Below are 21,855 nucleotides of genomic sequence, written 5' to 3'. Positions count from 1 at the left end.
GGTAATTCTATTTTTAGTTTTCTGAGGAACCTCCATACCGTTCTCCATAGTGGTTGCACCAATGTACCTACTAACCAGCAGTGGTAGAGGGTTCCCTTTTCTCCACACCCTCTCCAGCATTTATTGTTTGTAGACTTTTTGAGGATGGCCATTCTGGCTGGTGTAAGGTGATGCCTCATAGTAGTTTTGGTTTGCATTTCTCTAATAATCAGTGATGTTGAGCACCTTTTCATATGCTGCAGCACGAGTTCTGGCTGAAGAATGACATCACAGATCCTACACCTGAGCTGGGGAACCATAGGCTATCTTAGGCTGTCTTGTCCTGGGTCATCGTGCTGTAGCTGAGATTAAGGTCCAGGGAGTGGAGAGAGTTCTGTGATTGGGGAGATGGGAGGTGGTGGAGGTGGGGGTGGGCGCATATACATTTTTTTTTCTTGGGCACCACCTCATCTGGGCCTGGAGGTCGAAAAAAATTGAGGGAGAGACACTTAGAAACTGAGTCCAGAAGCGACCAGAAGTACAAGCTAGGGCTGATCCAGGCTCCACACAAGCCCTTGGTTTCCTGCATCCCAGCCCAGTCACTCTGCTCTGGCCCCATATGGAAGTTCCCAGGCTAGGAATTGAATTGGAGCTGCCACACCTACACCACAGCCACAGCAATGCCAGATTGGAGCCGTGTCTGCGTCCTACACCACAGCTCACGGCAACACCAGATCCTTAACCCCCTGAGTGAGGCCAGGGATCGAACCCCTATCCTCATGGATACTAGTTGGGTTCTTAATCTGCTGAACCACAACATGAACTCCCTCTGGGCCCCTCTCAATTCTCCTTTCATTTGCCCACAACCTTCAGCTCAGCTTCTGGGACCTTCCAAACGTTGGTCCCCACTGGGCTTGGAGCAGGAGGCTGACAAGAGAGCTGGAGAGTGAGGAGGGCTGCTGGGTGCTCTCCAGAGTTCTAACTCCATACGCCCTGGTTGAGAGGCTCCAGGAGGCAGGGAGACAAAGGGGAGCTGGCGTGACACTTACACTTAGGAAAGACTCTTGTCCCCCTTACAGTACATTTTTATATTCCAAGAGAATCCATGAACAGAGGCGGTCTCTTGGATGCTGTAAGTCCCAAGCACTGGGGCTGGGGCCTGGAGAGAACAGCAGAACCAGGAGTCCCTCTGTGAAGCTCCTTCTCATTCAACCTGTGACTCATCATTAGGAAATCAAGTGCGAGATGGAAGGCCACGTGGGAAAACATGCCCTGCTCATGTCTAGAGCACCTGCTGCCATTCTACTAGCAGTTTTTTGTTGTGGTTTTTGGTTGGTTGGTTGATTGGGGGGATTTTTTGGCTGCAGCCTTGGCATGCACAAGTTTCCAGGCCAGGGATCGAACCTGAGCCACAGCACTGACAATGCTGGACCCTTAACCTTCTGAGCCATCAGGAAATTCCTAGAGGATCATTTTAATTTTTTATTTATTTTTATTTTTTGCTTTTTAGGGCTGCACCCATGGCTTATGGAAGTTCCCAGGTTAGGAATCAAACTGGAGCTATAGCTGCAGGCCTACACCACAGCCATAGCAACTTGGATCCTTAACCCACTGAGTGAGGCCAGGGATTGAACCTGCATCCTCATGGATACTAGTCAGATTCATTTCTTTCTTTTTTTTAAAAATTATTTATTTATTTTTTATTACTCAAATGAATTTATCACATCTGTAGTTGTATAATGATCATAACAATCTGATTTCACAGGATTTCCATCCCACAATCCAAGCACATCCCCCCACCCCCCAAACTGTCTCCTCCAGAGACCATAAGTTTTTCAATGTCTGTGAGTTAGCATCTGTTCTGCAAAGAAATTCAGTTTGTCCTTTTTTTCAGATTCTACATGTCAGTGAAAACATTTGATGTTGGTGTCTCATTGTACGGCTGACTTCACTTAGCATGATAGTTTCTAGGTCCATCCATGTTGCAAAAAATGCTGGTATTTCGTTCCTTTTAATGGCTGAGTAATATTCCATTGTGTATATGTACCACATCTTCTTGATCCACTCCTCCGTCAATGGATATTTAGGTTGTTTCCATGTCTTGGCTATTGAAAAGAGTGCTGCAATGAACATCGGAGAACATGTGTCTTTGCTAGTCGTGGTTTTCTCTGGGTAGATGCCCAGGAGTGTAGTCAGATTCATTTCTGCTGAGCCACAATGGGAACTCCCGAGTGTCATTTTTAAAGCAGTTATGTCAGGAGTTACCACTGTGGCTCAGCAGGTTAAGAACCCAACTAGTATCCACCAGGATGTAGGGTTCAATCCCTGGCCTTGCTCAGTGGGTTAAAGATCTGGCGTTGCCTCAAACTCCAGTGTAGATCACAGATGTGGCTCAGATCTGGAGTTGCTATGGCCGTGTCACAGGTTCCATCTGCAGCTCTGATTCGATCCCTGGCCAGGGAACTTCTATATGCCCCAGGTGGGGCCTTAAAAGGAAAAAAAGAAAGAAAGAAAAAGAAAAATTAAAGCAGTGATGTCAGAGGTTGGAGAGGAACCAGTCCCGAAGTTCCCAAATCTACTTGGCAGATGCCACCAACTCTAAGAACAAGGAGACCTTGGGCAGGTGGGGTAAGCCCCCAGGAACCTCAGCTGTGTCAGTCCTTGATCACCCAGGCTGCCTGCTGCCTGGGAAGCTGGGAGTTGGGGCAGCTGGCTGACCTGGAAGTGGAGGGCCTTACGAGTGGCAGGCTGCCTCCTCCTCCTTGCTACCCTCTCTTGGGAGCCTCCTGCCTAATTCCCAGGGCCTGGCAGCCAGCTCTTCTGCTGATGCAAGGTCACGGGTGGGTGAGCTCAGCCTGTCCCTGGCACACGGAGCTTCCTGCACCCCACCCCACCCTAGAAAACACACCCATTCGTTTTTCTGTGCTATGGCCATTCTAGGCAAACTCCCTTCCTCTGCAAGCACAGCAGGGCCACCTAAGGGTCTGGGAGCAGGCCCCGCTTGGTGGCTATGGCATAGGCTGTGGCATAGGCAGCTATGACCCCCAGCCTGAGAACTTCCATGTGCCGCAGGTGCGGCCCTAAAAAAAAAAAAAAAAAAAAAAAAAAGTAGGGAGTTGCCACTGTGGCTCAGCAGTAATGATTCCAGCTAGTATCCATGAGGACGCAGGTTTGATCTCTGGCCTCGATCAGTGGGTTAAGGATCCCCCATTGCTGTGGCTGTGGTGTAGGCCAGCAGCCACAGCTCTGATTCGACCCCTAGCCTGATTTGAACTTCCATATGCCCCAAGTGCAGCCCTAAAAAGCTAAAAAACAAATAAACAAAAAAATGGGCTGGCACGGATGGAGCCTGAGGCCACTGTGTGTGGACGCTCCCTTCCCACTGGCAGGTCACTGGAGACAGGGCTCCGGGTCCCATCACTGTCCATAGGCTCCCTACGCAGGGGAGCAGGTCTGACTCAGAAATGCTCAATGCAGAGTTCCCATCGTGTCACAGTGGTTAGCAAATCCGACTAGGAACCATGAGGTTTCGGGTTCGATCCCTGGCCTTGCTCAGTGGGTTAAGGATCTGGCGTTGCCATGAGCTGTAGTGTAGGTCGCAGATGTGGCTCAGATTCCACATTGCCGTGGCTCTGGCGTAGGCCGGCGGCTACAGCTCCAATTAGACCCCTAGCCTGGGAACCTCCATATGCCATGGGAGCGGCCCTAAAAAAGGCAGAAAAAAAAAAAAAAAAAAAAAAAGAAAAGAAAAGAAAAGAAAAAGAAATGCTCAGTGTTATCCTACCCCCAAGCCAGGGATCAAACCTGCATCCTCATGGATACTAGTTGGGTTCTTAACCAGCTGAGCCACAGCGGAAACTCCAGCCCACTTCTTGAGGGAGAAGCCTCCAGACCTTCTTATCGCTTTAGAAGAATGGACTTTTCTCCACATGCCCTCACATCTTGATTTTAGTGCCCAGGCTCACGGGAGGAACTTCAGGGTCCTGCCACCTTCTCAGGGCCTCTCCAGTATCATGAGCTCAGGGTGAAGATTCATTCAGCATCTGTTACATTGAGCGTAGTAACAATAACCCAACATAACACAGATAGCATGTATGTGTCATTTTACAAGGTGCTTTCAGGATTAATTAGTGCTTCAAAGGATCTCTGTGACAATACTGTGACAGAGGAAGGCCCTAGATGAAGAAGCCAAGGCCCAGCAAGCTTAAGTGACTAAACCAGGAGTCACGTGCCCAGGGTCTCCCCACATCCTCAGGCTCCCTTCATCCTGTTTCCCTGGTAGCACCTGAGCAGGAAGCAGGCTTGCTCGTCACTGGAGACCTGGTTTGGACAGAGGAACTTTTCTCAGGGGAAGGGGAGCAGGTGGAAAAGGCTGGGAGAACCAACGGGACTTGTGGGCCTGGGCTAGAGGCTTGCTGGGTCAGGTCTGCCTGGGGAGCCCTGAGATCTGGGGCGCGGGGGTGTTACTTGGAACATGGCAGTTACAGCTCCTGTATCTCAGCTGCTCACTCAGACCAAGGCTCACTGGCCATGCTGACCCTGGCCTGGCACCTGCTGGACTGGGCCCTCCAGTTCTGGCCCAGGATGAGTGACAGTGGCCATTGTTGGCCTCCTTGTTGATGCCAGGGTTGCCTGAAGCTGTCCTTGTCATCTGCCCCATTCTATCTGGGGCTGCCCTTTCCTCCAGCCACATCTGACCTCTCTGCGTGGCCACGTGTACATCTTCATGATCCTCCCAGTAGCTCTTGTTGCTGATGCAATTTCTGAGGCTGGTGCACTCAGGCTGCCCAGGCCGGCGGGCAGGCAAGCACACAGTGCCCTGAGCTGGAGGGTACAGCCTGTGCCAACTGCACCCACCCCTCCCAGACTTGGGCTCTCGGGCCTGGCGGGAAGTTGTGTGATGGAGCTGGAGGGGAAGAGGCAAGCAGGTGTGTCCTGCTCATTGGAAGGACCCAGCGATGAGACCAGGGGCCACCCGAGTCCTGGCCTGCAGGGCCCTCCACGCCTTTTGTCTCCTCTCCCATCACTTCACCCATTTGTCCTGGTCAGAGAAGGGGGGCCTGAAAGAGAAAACCCGGAGGTAGTCCCCACTGTGGCTCATCAGGTCAAGAATCTGACTGGTATCCATGAGTACGCGGGTTCGATCCCTGGCCTTGTTCAGTGGGTTAAGGACCACATGTTGCAGTGGCTGTGGTGTAAGCTGGCAGCTGCAGCTCTGATTCGACCCCTAGCCCAGGAACCTCCATATGCCCCAGATGCAGCCCTAACAAAGAAAAAAAGAGAGAGAGAAAACCTGGAGTTCCCTGGTGGCTCAACAGGTTAAGGACCTGGTATTGTCGCTGTTACTGCTCAGGTTCAATCCCCAGCCTGGGAACTTCCACACGCTGTGACGAGGCCAAAAATAAATAAATAAATAAGTAAAGTAAGAGAGAAAACCCAATGCAAAGCCAGCCCCTGGTTCTGCCCCAACCTTGAGCCAATTCCTGGAACTGCTATAATCATGTTCAAGTTGGAAGTATATTTATTTTTTATTAGATATCACAATCACATGGTATTAAAACGTCATGCAAAGGTGTGATCCAGGGAAAAACAGGTGTCCCTCCCACCCCCTGCACTCGGCTGTCTTGTTCTCCTCCCCAGAGAAAAGCACTGTTCCCAGGTCTTGTGTATCTTTCCAGAGACAGGCTAGATTATCCACTGGATTTTTGATTATGGGCACTCACACAGCAAGGTCGATTCTTGCTTAAATTTTCTGCTTGGGATGAGAAAGAACCAACTCCCTGGCTTTGAATAGTCCTTGAGAATGAACATGAAATGACCAGAGAGAAACTGCCACAGCGGACCCACATTCCGGTTCTCTCTCCCTTTCCCCAGTCCCCACCCATTCCCCAGGGATGCCTAAGGCAGAGGTGAGGAGGGGCAGATACCCTTGGCTTTGTTTCTTAGGGAAGCTGAGGAGCCAAGATGCTACGGAGACTCAACGTCACACAGCAAAGCTAGGGTACCCCAGTTTTTCTCTACCATCACCCCACCTCCCTAATATCTTCCCTTTGTCTTCCAGATGACCTTGACTTCCTGAAGGTCTCATTGCCACAGCTAGACTATGTATGTCCCAAGGGCAAAGGCAAGGTCTCTTCCTCTGCCACCTCCTCTGAGCTGGACTCCGAGCTGGACTCCAAGCTGGGCCTTCTCAATTCCTCAGCAATGGTCGATGATATTGCCTGAATCAAATGAGAGAGGCAGAGTGGGCACTGGTCTTGCAGGGGCAGCTCACAGGCCTGAAGTCTGAACCTGGACCCATGCACATCTCTGCCCACCACACTCCCTGACCCATAGGCCCTGGGCCTCATGAGTTTTCTTCTTACACTGCAGTGGGATCAGTGAATGGCCCTGCTTGGAAGGTCAAGGCCGAGGGCCGGCTCGCCAAGGACAGAACCATCCTGAGGCTAAACATCCTGCTCTTTGCCGTTGAACTTCCCAGAGTTGCAAATTACAGCTGGGTGACAAAGAGAGACTGTTTCTCCATGAAATGCAGTGCACAGTTCTCCCACGGGAGATAGGTAACTTTGTGATGGGCTCTCCCGATTCCTCCCCACCTCTGTGGTCCTTGGGCTTTCTCTGGACCTGGACCATCCTCTGCTTTTGTTTTTTGTTTGTTTGTTTGTTTTGGTCTTTTTAGGGCCACATTTGTGGCACATGGAGGTTCCCAGGCTAGGGATCGAATTGGAGCTATAACTGCTGGCGTATGCCACAGTCACAGCAGCACCAGATCCGAGTCTCATCTGCAGCCTACACCACAGCTCAAGGCAACACCAGATCCTTAACCCATTGAGCGAGGCCAGGGATGGAACCTGCGTCCTCATGGATACTAGTGAGATTCATTTCCACTGAGCCACAATAGGAACTCTTATCTTCGGGCCTTTTATGAAAGACTCACTCTGGTAAAGCAGGTTTCTCTCTAAAGGTCGCAGAGTGCCTAGAGTGATCATGTTCTCAGAAAGCACCATAAAAGAAGGGACAGTGGCTTCAGAAGGTACGAGCTGCACCTGTTTAGTGATGCAATGGGAACAAAGGGTAGATTTTATTTCAGAGAACAGGATCTGGCTATTCTGTGCATTCAGGCTCAGTTCGAGGGTGGGTGTGAGGATATCGGTGGAGTGAGGGACACCAGAGAAGCCCGTGGGCCAGAGGGGCTGCTGACGTGAGAGGATCGTAAGGCCATGCTGCTGGAGGGAGGGAAACAAGTGGCGATCCAGGGGCTGGAATCAGAGAGGGGACTCCGATCATGGAGAAGGGCGAGGAAATGGTAACTCTAAGGTCTGGCAGGTCAGGGGACACAGAGCGGGAATCTGGAGGCTCTACCTAAAAATCAGCTTACTCACAAAGGGACTCATCTGCTCCAAGAACTGGCTTTCCTTCCTGCTTCCTCATTCTAGCTCAAGGTGTCACCATCCGGATGGGCCAGGACGCTCCGTCCAGGCCCAGATCTCACCTGACTCCCACCAGGCTGCCCCGGGACCCAAGCTTTCTTGTGGGATCTCAGGCCACAGCTGCCTTCCTGGGATTCCAGCCAAGGACTCCTGCTCCCCACCACCGTCCAGTACCTGCCTCCCTCTGGATTTCCTCCACGTGGCTGTGGGAGGTCCAGGGGATCACCCCTGGGAGTAAGGATGACTGTTGAATTAAACTGAATGGGATTGGTTTGTTCAACCATTGACCATTAGGGAGTTCCTGCTGTGGTACAGTGGGTTAGGAATCCCACTGCGGCGGCTTGGGTCACTGCAGAGGCACAGGTGCGATCCCTGGCCTGGCACAGTGGGTTAAAAGATCCAGTGTTGTGGTGTAGGTCACGTAGGTCACAGCTGTAGCTCAGGTGTGGCCATTAAAAACAAATGAAAACAACCATTGACCTTTAAAAATGGTGGCCCTGGAGTTCCCATTGTGGCTCAGTGGTAACGAACCTGACTAACATCCAGGAGGATGTGGGTTCGATCCCTGGCTTTGCTCCATGGTTAAGGATCCGTGTGGCCAGGAGCTGTGGTGTAGGTCACAGACGAGGCTTGGATCCCTTGTTGCTGTGACTGTGGTGTAGGCTGGCAGCTGTAGCTCAGATTCAACCCCTAGCCTGAGAAATTCCATATGCTGCAGGTGCAGCCCTAAAAAGCAAAAAAAAAAAAAAAAAAAAGAAGACTCTTCCTTGATGTGTTTCTTTTACTCACACTTGAGTCAATATGTCAGTAAATCCCCTTGTCTATACCTTCAACATATATCCACCACTGCACCTGTGCCATTACTCTACCTACCGTTGTCTTGACCCAGGCTCTGTGTTGTCTGGGTCACTGCCACCTCTCTGGATTCACCTCCTGCCACCCCCCCATCTCTGCTCCTGTCACACTGGCCTCCTTCTTCTTCTTTAAGTTTTTTGTAAGTATGTTATTCTGAATATTGACCTTTTTTTTCCTTTTTTTTTTCTTTTTAGGGCTGCACTGGCAGCATATAGAAGTTCCCAGGCTAGAGGTTGAATCGGAGCTATACCCACCAGCTTACACCACAGCCACAGCAATGCCAGGTCCAAGCCTACACAGCGCCTCATGACAATGCCAGATCCTTAACCCACAGAGCAAGGCCAGGGGTCGAACCACATCCTTTTGGATACCTGTCAGATTCTCAACCTGATGAGTCAAGGATCGAAGCTGCAACCTCATCCATACTAATTGGGTTCTATTTATGTATTTATGTGTTTATTTATGCTTTTAGGGCTGCACCTGCAGCATATGGAAGTTCCCGGGCTAGGGGTCGAATCTGAGCTACAGCTGCCGGCCTGCGCCACAGCCACAGCAACACAGGATCCAAGCCATGTCTGTGACCTACACCACAGCTCACGGCAACACCGGATTCTTAACCCACTGAGCGAGGCTAGGGATTGAACCTGCATCCTCATGGTTCATTAACCAATGAGCCACGAAGGGAACCCTGGATGCCTCCTTTTTGCATTGTTTTTTTCCACAGCACTTATCAACCACCTGGCCTATAGTGTGCACGCACACTGTGTGTGTGTTTTCACAAATATAAAAATAAAATATTACGTGTTTCTTGGTTGTTTATTACCTGCCTCTTCCCTCTAGAATACTCAACTCCATGAAGATGGAGAATTTGAACTGCATACTGCCGACTCCAGCATCAAGAACAGGGCCTGGTACAGAGTTCCACAGTTATCAAAGTTGTTGAATGAATCAGGCTTAGAAAAGGTAAATTAGTTGTCGAAGGCCCCACAACTAGCAAATGTAGAAACTCAGAGGGTTAACTAGTTTGCCCGAGGTCTTGGGGGCGGGGGAGGGAGGGGGGTCAGAGGGCAAAGGTAGGACTCAAGCCCAGAGCTGAATTAAGCACGACCTATAACCACTGTGCTTTCTACCTCTTCATCCTCCCAAGGCCATTCACCTGGATTCATCCAGCCACCGCCTTCCTGAACTGTATCGTCCCCTTCAGCCTCTCCCCAGCTTCAAACTCTTCTTTAGAAATGCTCTTCCTATAATTACAGCATAATACCTGCCCAGTGTAGGAAATGGGAAAGTATTTTTTAAAAGCAGGGAAAGGGAGTTCCCTTCATGGCTCAGTGGTTAACAAACCCGACTAGGATCCATGAGGACACAGGTTCGATCCCTGGCCTCGCTCAGCGGGTTAAGGATCCGGTTTTGCCGTGAGCTGTGGTGTAGGTCAACAACGAGGTTCAGCTCCTGAGTGGCTGTGGCTGTGGCTGTGGCTGTGGCCGGCAGGTGTAGCTCTGATTTGACCCCTAGCCTGGGAACCTCCATATGCCATGGGTGCATCCCTAAAATAAATAAATAAAATAGAAATAAAAGTAGGAAAAAAAAGTACCAGTCATCCAGAATCCAGAGACCACCATGGTTACTATGTTGTTACTTTATCCCCCCCCCACTTTTTTTTTACACCGTGGCATGCAGTGGCTTGCTGTGGGATTTTCATTTCCCAGTCCAGGGACTGAACCCAGGCAACAGTGGAGACAGCAGGGTCCTAACTACTAGATCACCAGGGAACTCCCTATTCCAATCTTTTCTATGATGTTTGTGCATAACAGAGATCATTATTGGGAACGCTGGTCACAAATCCTTGATTCTAAGGCCAACATAAAAGAAATGAAGGCATGGAGTTCTCCTGTGGCACAAAGGGTTGAGGACCCAGCATTGTCACTGCAGCAGCTTGGGTCACTGCTGTGGCATGAGCAGGATCCCGAGCCCAGGAACCTCCACGTGAGGCCAAAAAACCCCAAACCAAAACAAACAAATAAACAAAAACAAACAATCCCATCCCCCACCCCAAAAAGGAAGGAAAGGCATTTAATGGGCATGGAAAGAGAGCCAGGCTTTGGATAGAAGACGCAAAGACAGGAGGCTCCCCAGGCAGGGGAGAAATGGACAAGCAGAAATGCAAGAGAAGGATCTGAGGGAGGGGAGAGGGAGGGAGGGGACAGGGTGGGGAAAGTGAGAGGTAGAGTCAGGTGGGGTGAAGGTGTGGAGAGCTCTGAGCTGAGCAATGAGGCTGCAGAATTCAGACTCAACAAAGAAACCTCCATGACTCCAGTGTGCGGGGCGGGAAAGCCAGAGATAAGGAAACTGATTACAGATAAAGGAGTCTTATCAGAGGTAATTGAGAGCAGAGGCAATTAAACTGAACGTGGGGGTCATAAGAAAGGGAGGAGTTGGGGGTCACTCCCAAGATGAGAGGCCAGTGACTGGGTGAAAAGTGGTGCTTTTATGGAGACACAGAAAGAGGGAAGGGGGCCTGATGGATGCCAATCCAGATGCTGAGAACTGGCAGGGAGCAGTTCTACAAGCTGCCAGGTCCTCACACCAGGGTAAACAGAGACGTTTCCCAGAGGGAGTTCCCGTGGTGGCTCAGAGGGTTAATAACCTGACTAGTATCTGTGAGGATTCAAGTTCAATCCCTGGCCTCACTCAGTGGATTAGGGATCAGGTGTTGCCCAAAGCGGCAGTACAGGCTGCAGATGTGGCTCAGCTCTGGTGTTGCCTTGGCTGTGGCGTAGGCCCACAGCTGCAGCTCCGGTTCAACTCCTAGTCCAGGAACTTCCATAGGAGGCAGTCGTGGCCATAAAAAAATAAAAAATAAAATGGGAGTTCCTGTTTCAGCTCAGCAGTAATGAACATGACTAGTACCCTGAGGATGTGGTTCGATCCCTGGCTTCGCTCAGTAGGTCAAGGATCCAGTGTTGCTGTGAGTGGTGGTGTAGGTGGCAGACGCAGCTTGGACCTGGTGTTGCTGTGGCAGCTACAGCTCTAATCTGACCCCTAGCCTGGGAACCTCCACATGCTGTGGGTGTGGCCCCAAAAAGGGAGAAAAAAAAAAAAAAAAAAGAGAGAGAGAGAGAGAAAGGAAAGTAATGCTCAGGACAAGAAATGATTCTGAGCAGATTCTCAGGTCCCCAGGGGCTTCCTGGCCAGCCTATCACAGAGCATTTGAAGGGCGGCCAGCAGCTGGGCCTCACTTGTCTAATGGTTCTCAGATTCAGACCCTTGACGTTATTCCCAAATAAAATTATGTGTACAGTCACAGAGAGGCCCTGAGAGAAATGGAAGAAAAAGACGTTTATCAGATTTAATTGTGTGGCTTAGTGACTGGCTTTGCTGCCTTTCATGTGCAATGGATTCACATTTTACCAAAATTCTGTGAGTAGCATGATTATATTTTATTGTATCTTTTAGGTTAATGCATTACACAGTTAGAGGGGAACATTTAAAATACACCACAATTTTGGGAGTTCCTGTTGTGGCTCAGTGGAAATGAACCGATTAGTATCCATGAGGACACAGGTTTGATCCCTGGCTTCACTCAGTGGGTTAAGGATCAGGCATTGCCAAGAGCTGTAGCATAGGTTGCAGATGAGACTCAGATCTGGCGTTGCTGTGGCTGTGGTGTAGGTCACAGATGCGGCTTGGATCTGGCAGCTGCAAATCCAATTTGACCCCTAGCCTGGAAATATCCAGGTGCCACAGGGGTGGCCCTGAAAATTCAAAAAAATAAAATATACCACAATTTTGTAATTCTAACCTGGCATTCTTTATTGTTTAATAAAGGAGCCCCCAAAGTGGAGAGAGATAGGACTGTCTTTGCTCCTGTCTCTAACTGGAGGAGTCAGGAAGTCTAACTCCTAACCTGCAGGGGTTTCACTAACTACTACTTCTGAAGTTAATCTGTCTTAGAGTCTGGATTCACCTGGACTCAGAATATTTTTCCTTTACCTCCACCTCCCACCTCAGCCTTAGATACCCTTAACAATTCTTTTATTTCTCAAAAGAGCTCCTTTTTGGCCACACCCAAGACATGGGGAAGCTCCCAGGCCAGGGATCAAACCCCATCAGAGCAGTGACAATGCTGGATCCTTGGGTCACCAGAGAACTTCCAAAAGAGCTTTTCTTTTTTTTCTTTTTATAGCCACACTCATGGTATACGGAAGTTCCCAAGACAGGGGTCAAATCAGAGCTGCAGCTGCAGGCTTACACCACAGCTAGAGCAACACCCAATGAGCCACAGATTGCAGCAACGCCAGATCCTTAATTCACTGTGCAAAGCCAGGGATGGTGCCAGTATCCTCACGGAGACTACATAGGGTTCTCAACCCACTAAGCCACAGTGGGAGCTCTGAGGTTTTTTGTTGTTGTTGTTGTTGTTTGTCTTTTTCTAGGGCTGTACCCTCGGCACATGGAGGTCCCCAGGCTGAGGGTCTTATCAGAGCTGCAACTGCTGGCCACAGCAAACATGGGGTAAGAGCTTCCTTTTGTTGGATTTGACTGTATTCTTTACATGTAACAACAAATGCACAGACAACAAAACTAAAATATATATAGACTATACCAGAATCAAAAACTTCCATGCATCAAAGACACAAGAGTGAAGAGGCAACCTATGGAATGAAAGAAAATATTGCAAATCAAATATCTAATAAGGTGTTAATATCCAGTGTACCAAAAAATACTATTTGACAGCAAAAAAAAAAAAAAAAAAAACAAATAACTCCATTTAAAAATGCCATTTCTAGGGCTGCTCCATGGCATATGGAGGTTCCCAGGTTAGGGGTCCAATCAGAAATGTAGCCTCCAGACTATGCCAGAGCCACAGCAACGCGGGATCTGAGCCACGTCTGCAACCTCCACCACAGCTCATGCCACTGCTCGATCCTTAACCCACTGAGCAAGGCCAGGGATCAAACCCGCAACCTCATAGTTCCTAGTCGGGTTCATTAACCACTGAGCCTCAACAGGAACTCCAGCTCTGAGTTTTATTTTTAAAATTTAGCTTTTTAACTCTGTGCTTGTGAGCTGTTCATCATTTTCCTCAGTAAAGAAGTCATGCTCTATCCTGTCATGGAAACATTTAGCAGACTGCAACCACCATAAGCCCTGCTGATATGATCTTTCATTTTTGACAACCTCATAAGAAGTTTAGGTCTCCAAGTAGAAACTTCTCAAAGTCAGCCTGGGCACAGGCCACGTGCAGATTCTGGTACTCTCCTTGACTTTGCGGTGTAAAGGTAAACAATTCTGTTAGCAGGGGTTTGGGACAGCTTAGTTTTGGTAGAGGCTGTACTGTAGGACAGCTTATGATGATTTGTCAAATGCTGGACCTTCTGAATGCCTCTAGACACTGACCCCAGAGGGGGGAAAAAAACTTTAATTGTGGTTAAATACATGTAACATAAAATTTACCATCCTAGCCATTTTTAAAGTATACAGTTCCATAGTCCTAAGTACATTTGCATTGTGTGTGCAATCAATTCCCAAAACTCAGAGTTCCTTTGGTGGTGCTGGTGTTATCTCTGTGGCAGCACAGGTTCGATTCCCAGACCAGTGCTGAGGGTTAAAGGATCTAGCGTTGCTGCAGCTGTGGCATAGGTTGCAGCTGCAGCTTCAATTTGATCCCTGACCCTGGAACTTCCATGTGCCATGGGTGCAACCAAAAAAAAACAAAACAAAAAAAAGGTTTTTTCCGGAGCTCTTTTCATCTTGCTCAATTGAAATTCAATACCCATTCAACAACAGCTCCCTGTCCTCCCCTCCCCCGAGCCCCTGGCAACCACCATTCTTTGTCTCTCTGAATTTGCTTACTCCAGGAACCTCATATCAATGTAATCATACATTGCCTTTTTGTGACTGATTTATTGCACTTAGCATAATGTCTTCAAGATTCATTCACGCCATAGCATGTCAGAATTTCCTTCCATTCTACGGCTGAATAATATATTACATGCATGTATACACTACATTTTGTTTATTTATTCATCCATCAGTGGACATTTGGGTTGCTTCCACCTCTTGACTAATGTGAATAAAACTGTTACAAACATGGATGCACAAATATTTCTTCATGACTCTGATTTCCTCCTTTCTTCTTTCCTTCCTTCCTTCCTTCCTTCCTTCCTTCCTCTCTCTCTCTCTCTTTCTTTCTTTTTCTTTTTATGGCTGTACCTGCAGCATATGGAAGTTCCAAGGCTAGGGGTCAAATCAGAGCTGTAGCTGCCAGCTTACATCACAGCCACTGCAACGCAGGATCTGAGCCGCATCTGCGACCTATGCCCCTTGCAGCAAAGCTTGATCTTTAACCCACTGAGCTAGGCCAGGGATGGAACCTGCATCCTTACAGAGACAACATTGTGTCTTTAACCCACTGACCACAATAAGAACTCCTTCATGACTATGCTTTCATTCTCTTGAATATATACCCAGAAGAGGAATTTCTGCATCCTATGCTAATTCTATTTTTAATATTTTAAGGAGCCATGTACTGTTTTCATTGTGTATATACTATTTTATATTCCCACCAACAGTGTACAAGGATTCCAATTTCTCTACACTCTAACCAACATTTATTTTCTGGTTTTTGTTTGTTTGTTTGTTTAATAGCAGTCATCCTAATGGGTGTGAAGTGGTATCTCATTGTGGTTTGGTTTTTTTTTTTTTTGGTTTTTTTTTTTTTTTTTTTTGACCTGAGCCACAGCTGCAGCAACGCTGTATCCTTAACCCACTCTACCAAAGCAGGAAGCCCTCATTGTGGTTTTGATTTGCATGTTCCTAGTCATTTCCCTAGTGAAATGTGTATCTTTCATATGTTTATTGGCCATTTGTATATCCGCTTTGAAAAAATGTTTATTGAAGTCCTGGGCCCTTTTTTTTTTTTTTTGTCTTTTTAGGGTCGCACCCTCAGCATATGGATGTTCCCAGGATAGGGGTCAAATTGGAGCTGCAGCCACTGGCCTATACCCCAGCCATAGCAATGACAGATTGGAGCTGCATCTGCGACCTATACCACAGCTCACAGCAACACCAGATCGGATCCTTAACCCACTGAGCAGGGCCAGGGATGGAACAGAGTCCTCATGGATGCTAGTCAGATTCACTTCTGTTGAGCCAGGACGGGAACTCCCTGGGCCCATTTTTAAATGGAGTTATTTGCTTTTTTTTTTTTTTTTTTTTTTTGCTGTCAAATAGTATTTTTTGGTACACTGGATATTAACACCTTATTAGATATTTGATTTGCAATATTTTCTTTCATTCCATAGGTTGCCTTTTCACTCTTGTGTCTTTGATGCATGGAAGTTTTTGATTCTGGTATAGTCTATATATATTTTAGTTTTGTTGTCTGTGCATTTGTTGTTACATGTAAAGAATACAGTCAAATCCAACAAAAGGAAGCTTTTACCCCATGTTTCTTAAGAGTCTCATAGTTTTTACTTTTAGGTCTTTCATCCATTTTGAGTTAATTCTCTTTTAAATGGTATAAGGCAAGGCCTCTTTTGCTTTAAAAGCAACTTTTTTTTTTTTCCTGATTATAAATTTCATGCTCATTGTAGAAAACTTAGAAAATCATAAGCAGAATAAAAAACATCCCTAGTCAGTATGTGCTGATAGGCTTTCCCATTGTGGCTCAGTGATAATGAATCTGAATAGTATGCATGAGGACTTGGGTTCAACCTCTGGCCTTGCTCAGTAGGTTAAGAATCTGCTGTTGCCATGAGCTGTGGTGTAGGTCCCAGACGTGGCTTGGATCCTGTGTTGATGTGGCTATGGCGTAGGCTGGCAGCTGTAGCTCCGATTTGATCCCTAGCCTGAGAACTTCCATATGCCGGGGGTACGGCCACAGAAAGACAAAAACAAAAACAAACAACTCCCCCCCCAAAAAAAACGTGCTGTGTGATTTATAGTGTTTGCCAATTTCCGTGGTATAAATACTCCCCCCATGGTCAATTTCAACCAACTTCAGAAGGCAGAGCAAGAGGTATGCATAATTCACTCTCACACCACTGCCATTAATCCATCATCTGGCCATGGCCATATTTTGTGCATGTGGCCGTCATACAGAGCTCTCCCAAGCACATTTCCCAACCTCTCTTCCCTTAGCCATTTCCACTGCAGCTGGGTGTGTGTGTGTGTGTGTGTGTGTGTGCGTGTGTGATGTGACCTAGTAATTTAATGCTGGACCATGAGATTGAGAGGAAGTCTTTTTAGTGGAATTTTGGGGAAAAAATATCCCCCTCTGATAAATTTAAAGATGTATGCTCATGAGGCCCTTCTCTGCCTCCCTGTTGTTCCCTTGTTTCCTGCTTTTGGATGTGAGATGCTGAGTATGTGATGCTTGGAGCTAATGCATCCATCTTGTGACTAGAAGGAGGAGACCATGAAAATTTTAGAGATACCAACTCAGCAACTGGACTTTGTGGATCTGTTGAACTAAATCCTGGAAATGCGTATCTTCAGATTTCTTAAGTAAATAACACATTTTTAATGGTGCAGCCAGGGATCAGCATGTTCTTTCAGAGCCAGATAACAAATATCTTAAGCTTTACAGACCATACTGTGTCTTTCACAACAACTCAACTGCTGTAGCATGAACATCAAAATAGACAACATGTAAAGAAATAGCCATGGCTATGTTCCAAGAAGACTTTATTATGGACACTGAAATTTGGTTTTCATATTTGTGTGTGTGTGTGTGTGTTTAGGGCCACACCTGCAGCATATGGAAGTTCCCAGGCTAGGGGTTAAATCAGAGCTACAGCTGCCAGCCTATGCCAGTGCCACGGCAATGCTGGATCCTTGACCCAGTGAGTGAGGCCAGGGATCAAACCCATGTCCTCATGGATACTAGTCAGGTTTGTTACTGTTGAGCCATGATGGGAACTCCTGGATTTCACATAATCTTTTTTTGTTGTTGTTGGTTGGGGCCACGCCCATGGCATATGTCTAGGGATCGAATCAGAGCTGTAGCCACTGGCCTACACCGCAGCCACAGCAGTGCAAAATCTGAGCCACATCCGTGACCTATGCCACAGCTCACAGCAATGCCAGGCCCTTAACACACTGAGCGAGGCCAGGGATCGAACCTACGTCCTCATGGATACTAGTCAGATTTGTTTCCATTGAGCCAGGACGGGAACTCCTCATATAATTTTAGCATGTCACGAAGTCCTATTCTTCTTTTGACTTTTGTTCAGTGATTTAAACATTCAAAAACCTTTCTTAGATCATGCACTCTGCGAAAAAAGCCGAAGTCCAGATTTAGCCTGCAGGCCATAGTTTGCTTACACCTGGGTTGAACCCCACTGGTTGGGTACTCTGTTATTGCCACTAAAAGCAGTCCCCATGGGAGTTCCCTCATGGATCAGCCGGTTAAGGATCTGGTGTTGTCACCGATGTTGCTTTGGTGACAGCTGTGGCATGAGTTTGATCCCTGGCCCAGGAACTTCCACATGCCACAGGTGTGGCCAAAAAAACAAACAAAAGCAGTCCTAGTCCTAATTTACAAAGAACCATTCTTAAGCACACAGTCACTGAGCCTCACCCTTTTAACCCCAGAAAAGTCAGAGATATAGAGCCGATTACCACCATAGTTGATTTTCCCTAACATTAATCCACACACACACGAAAACACATTGAATATGTTGAGAAGGGGTAACAGAATTTGGAGCACAAACTGGCACCTGGATATGCATGAGTGTCTCTGGTAGCTTATTTGCCTGAGTGATTGAGCAGACGTCTGGAAAAACTCTCATCCCCAGTATCAGTGAGTGACTAACTCATGACCATGATGGCCCAGTAAAGAAACTCTGATCATGGAAGGAGAGGGGCTCGAACTAGAAATACAAAAATAGGGAGTTCCCATTGTGGCTCAGCAGAAACAACTCAACTAGACGTTTCCATTGTGACACAGCGGAAACGAATCTGACTAGGAACCATGAGGTTGTGGGTTCGATCCCAGGCCTTGCTCAGTGGGTTGAGGATCTGGTGTTGCCATGAACTGAGGTGTAGGTGGTAGACTCAGCTCAGATCCCGTGTTGCTGTGGCTGTGGCGGAGGCCGGCGGCGGCGGGGGGGGGGACCTCTATATGCCTTGGGTGTGGACTAAAAAGCAAAACAAACAAACAAACAAACAAAAACCCCAAACAAACCAACCAACCTGACTGGTATCCTTGAGGATGTGGGTTTGATTCCCCACCCCCCACTCCATGGCTTAAGAATCTGGCGTTGTTGTGAGCTGAGGTGTGGGTCATAGGTGCTGTTTGGATCTGGCGTTACTATGGCTGTGGCATAGGCCGGAAGCTGTAGCTCTGATTCCATCCCTAACCTGGGAACTTCCATATGCTATGGGGGCAGCCCTAAAAAAAAAGAGAGAAAGAGAGAAAAACAAACAAACAAACAGGGAGTTCCTATCATGGCTTAGCAGTAATGAATCTGACCAGAATCCATGAGGATGCGGATTCAGTCACTGTAGGCCAGCAGCTGCAGCTCTGACTCCAACCCTAGCCTGAGAAATTCCATATGCCCATTTTTTATTTGTGTGTCTTTTTAATTTTTTTAATATATATTTTTTTGGCTTTATTTTTTTTCTGGCTTTTCAGGGCCATACCTGAGGCATTTGGAGTTCCCAGGCTAGGGGTGTAATCAGAGTTGTAGCTGCTGGCCTACGCTAAGGCCACAGCAATGCCAGATCCAAGCCGTGTCTGTGACCTACACCGCAGCTCACAGCAACGCCAGATCCTTAACTCACTGAGGCCAGAGACTGAACCCTCAACCTCATGGTTCCTAGTCGGATTTGTTTCCGCTGCACCACAACAGGAACTCCTGTGTGTCTTTTTTAAAAATTGATGTGTCTGCACACACACTCTCGGACATAAACAACAGCAACATCTTCTCAGAACCACCTCTTAGAGTAATGACAATAAAAGCAAAAATAAATAAATGGGACTTAATTAAACTTAAAAGTTCCTGCACAGCAAAGGAAACCCTAAACAAAACGAAAAGACAACCCACAGAATGGGAGAAAATCTTTGCAAATGAATCGACAGACAAGGGATTCATTTCCAGAATTTATAAACGCCTTTTACAGATGCAGTTTAGATCCAGCGTTGCTGTGGCTGTGGCATAGGCTGGCAGCTGCAGCTCCAGTTCAACCCACTGAACGAGGACAGGGATTGAACCCAAAACCTCATGGTTACTAGTTGGATTGGTTTCTGCTGCGCCACAACAGGAACTCCCCAATGGTCACTTTTCTTCACCTCCTGTCTCCTCTACTCAACCTTCCTACATGGGTATCTGCCACACCCATTTACCCAAACTAAACTTCCGAGGTGGGGGGGCGGTGCCCTCATCTGTATCGTGTCACAGTAAAGATGTTGGAAAACCCCGAGTGGAGGGAACCTGTCTAGGCAGTCCCTGGAGGAGGGACTGGGGGAGGACAGAGCTCTGAGTTTCCAGTATTTCCCTCTGATTCTACTGCTCCCCAGTCTTGGACCTACAGCTTTCATTGTCTACATTTCATATTGCAAGTTGATTTATTCTTTTTGTCTTTGTTTTGGTGGGGCATACCTGTGGCGTATGGAAGTTCCTAGGCTAGGAGTCAAACTGAAGCTGTAGCTGCAACCCTACACCACAGCCACAGCAATGCCCGATCCAAGCCACACCGGCGACCTACACCAGAGCTTGTGGCAACACTGGATCCTTAACCCACTGACTGAGGCCACGGATCCAACCTGTGTCCTCATGGATACTCGTTGGGTTCTTAACCCTCTGAGCCACAGTGGGAACTCCACAAGTAGATTTAAGTTTTAGCTCACTTTACCGCCTACACAATTTTGAATCAACTTTACAAGGTTAATGAAATATAAGCAAAGACAATTTAAAAATACAGACTAAAACTCCAGTAAAACAGTCAGTGACATGATGGTTTCAAGGATCCTGTGATGATAAACTGATATAGTGAAGGGTTAAATCTTGCTCCAAGTTTCCTGGGTAGGGAGGACACAATAGAAATTACCTAATTTTGGAATTACTCCATTTTTAAAAAATATTTGACTGCTGAATCATTCTGGATAATGTTTGGCTGCATATCACAGAAAAAAATGTGTTTTTTTGCGGGTAAAAGAATCTGATATTGGAAACCAGGGTTAATATGGCACATTTCTGGTCATTAGGACCCAAGATCCCCTATTGTTTGATGCGGCTGTTGAAGCGACAGCTCCCACATTCGCACATTTACTTTCAGGTAGAAGTAAAGATGATGAGAAGGGTGTTTCCTTTCTGTTTTAAGCAGACTTCCAGGAAGTCCTATGTAACACCCCCACCTACATTTTAATGGGCTGAACTTAATGACATGGACACACCCAACTACAAAGAAATATGGGAAAATCTTAGCTGGATGCATTGCTGTCCCAAATAGAATCATGAAGGAATGCTGAGGTAGGCATCTAGCAATTTCTGCTACAAACACTTGTTATGTGGCAGATGCTTCTGGACACAGGAAACACAAAGATAAAGTTGATAGAGTCCTTGCTCTTAAGGAACTTACACATTTTGGGAAGGCACTAAAAATCAACTGAATATTATATCATTATATCATAAGGGAAAAAAAACTTTTTTTTTTTTTTTTTTTGCACTCAGGGCATGTGGAAGTTCTTGCACCAGGGATTGAACCCATGCCAAAGAGAATTCCTAGAAGAAAAAAAAAAAAAACTTTTGTAAAGATGTGAACAAAGAATTGTGGGAGGGCGTTCCCATCGTGACTCAGTGGTTAACGAATCTGACTAGGAACCATGAGGTTGCGGGTTCGATCCCTGGCCTTGCTCAGTGGGTTAAGCTGTGTCATGAGCTGTGGTGTAGGCCACAGATGTGGCTCGGATCCCGAGTTGCTGTGGCTCTGGCGTAGGCCGGTGGCTGCAGCTCCAATTCGACTCCTAGCCTGGGAACCTCCATGTGCTGTGAAGCGGCCCTAGAAAAGGCAAAAAGACAAAAAAATAAAAAATAAGAGAATGTGGGAGGAGAAAGGAAGTAGCAATGAGTTCTGTCTAGAGAGAAAGGGAAGCCTCATAGAGAAGGTACCAAATGAGCTGGGCCTGTAACAGAAGAGAAATCCAGAGTGGAAGAGAAAGCATACCAGGTGCCGGAATAAGCATGCACAAAGAGAAACATTAAAACAGATAAGAGTGGGAGTTCCCGTTGTGGCGCAGTGGTTAACGAATCCGACTAGGAACCATGAGGTTGCGAGTTCAGTCCCTGCCCTTGCTCAGTGGGTTAACGATCCAGCGTTGCCGTGACCTGTGGTGTTGGTTGCAGACGCGGCTCGGATCCCGCGTTGCTGTGGCCCTGGTGTAGGCCGGTGGCTACAGCTCCGTCTGGACCCCTAGGCTGGGAACCTCCATATGCCTCGGGAGCGGCCCAAGAAATAGCAAAAAGACAAAAAAACACAAAAAAGCAAAAAACAGATAAGAGTCTTCAAGGGTGATTTTGATTTGTTGTGTAAATGTCTTTAAAATAGCGATGTCAGAAGTTCCCACTGTGGCTCTGTGGTAACG

General features: G+C 47.3%; 1 long non-coding RNA gene across 2 annotated transcripts in view; it reads right to left on the bottom strand.

Moving 5' to 3' along the window:
• Positions 1-21,855, bottom strand: part of LOC106507373 (uncharacterized) — a 51,191-nt gene that overhangs the window by 1,745 nt on the left and 27,591 nt on the right. The window contains exon 4 of one of the 2 annotated variants that reach the window (XR_014841559.1): positions 5,486-6,200. The exons of the other annotated variant lie outside the window; for it this stretch is intronic. This is a non-coding gene — a long non-coding RNA (uncharacterized LOC106507373). Of the gene's footprint in view, positions 1-5,485; positions 6,201-21,855 lie in introns of those variants that run through there. 2 annotated transcript variants of the gene reach the window in all.

The sequence above is a fragment of the Sus scrofa genome, chromosome 3 (assembly GCF_054392235.1).
Source record: "Sus scrofa isolate SSC_HxYL_T2T_F1_AM1 chromosome 3, Sscrofa_HxYL_maternal_Yorkshire_Landrace_v2.0, whole genome shotgun sequence".
NCBI lineage: Eukaryota > Metazoa > Chordata > Mammalia > Artiodactyla > Suidae > Sus > Sus scrofa.
This window is presented reverse-complemented; position numbering and strand designations above follow the sequence as displayed.